Source organism: Nycticebus coucang, chromosome 2, assembly GCF_027406575.1.
Source record: "Nycticebus coucang isolate mNycCou1 chromosome 2, mNycCou1.pri, whole genome shotgun sequence".
Classification (NCBI taxonomy): domain Eukaryota; kingdom Metazoa; phylum Chordata; class Mammalia; order Primates; family Lorisidae; genus Nycticebus; species Nycticebus coucang.
The window spans coordinates 108,277,631-108,278,630 of NC_069781.1; the positions used below are offsets into that span (position 1 = coordinate 108,277,631).

At 36.8% G+C, this 1,000-nt stretch overlaps 1 non-coding gene across 1 annotated transcript; it reads left to right on the plus strand.

The window, feature by feature from the left end:
* The first annotated feature begins 399 nt into the window (after positions 1 to 399).
* LOC128579921 (small nucleolar RNA U3) lies at positions 400 to 607 on the plus strand. Its single transcript, XR_008378302.1, has one exon. It is a non-coding gene; the product is annotated as a small nucleolar RNA U3 (small nucleolar RNA).
* Positions 608 to 1,000: the final 393 nt, after the last annotated feature.

Below are 1,000 nucleotides of genomic sequence, written 5' to 3' on the forward strand. Positions count from 1 at the left end.
GGCAAGAGAATCACTTAAGCCCAGGAGTTGGAGGTTGCTGTGAGCTGTGTGATGCCACGGCACTCTACCGAGGGCCATAAAGTGAGACTCTGTCTCTACAAAACAAACAAACAAAAAACATTAAGAAGAAACAACACCTTAGCTATGGAGGAAATAGTACACATGGCTGTGGATTTCCCGTCAGAGACTATCGAGGTCAGAAGAGAATGCCTTAAATACTAAAAAAAAAAAAAAAAGTACAGTATGCCTTAAATACTAAAAAATCTATATTCAGTGAAAATATTCTTCTAAAATAAAAGGAAATCAAGACATTCATTTAAGAAGGAAAACTAAAAGAATTTGTCAAGGATACATCTACCCTAAAAGATGCTCTTGAGACAGAAAAGAAATAACAGAAGGAATTTTGGAGATCTTCAGGGATCAATTTTATAGTCTGTGATTAGAAAAGTTACTCTGAATGTATAGAGTGCCAGAAACCATGAGGAAGATTTACCATATTCTCTCCTGAACATGAAACCAACTCTTGCCTTGCTGCACCCGCCATTTGCCATTGATGATTATTCTTCTCTTTGGGAGAGTAAGAGGGAGAGGACACAGTCTCTGTGGTTCCCATTCAAACATTGAAGAGTATGAGTAAATAAAACAGACTTTCCTTCTCCTCTTGAGTTTTCTAAATTGTTTGGCAGTTGAAGAAAATCAGTGTTACTCCAAGTCTACTATGTAACAAGGAACATTCACATCAGGCATGCCCTGCCCTAGAGGTTTCAAGCCAAGTGGAGTAGTTTACATTTATAAAATGTTTAGAATAGTGCCTGGCACAATAAATAATATATAATTAGTTATATAAATACAATAAATATAAAAAGATAAAAGTTAACAGAAGGGCACCCACTAGCAAAGAAGGCGTTGAATCTTTCTTTCTTCTCTATGAATGTGTCAGCGAAGTGAAGGTGGGTAGAAATCCATCCAGCTTTTCCATTGGAATCCTATATAGCCCCAA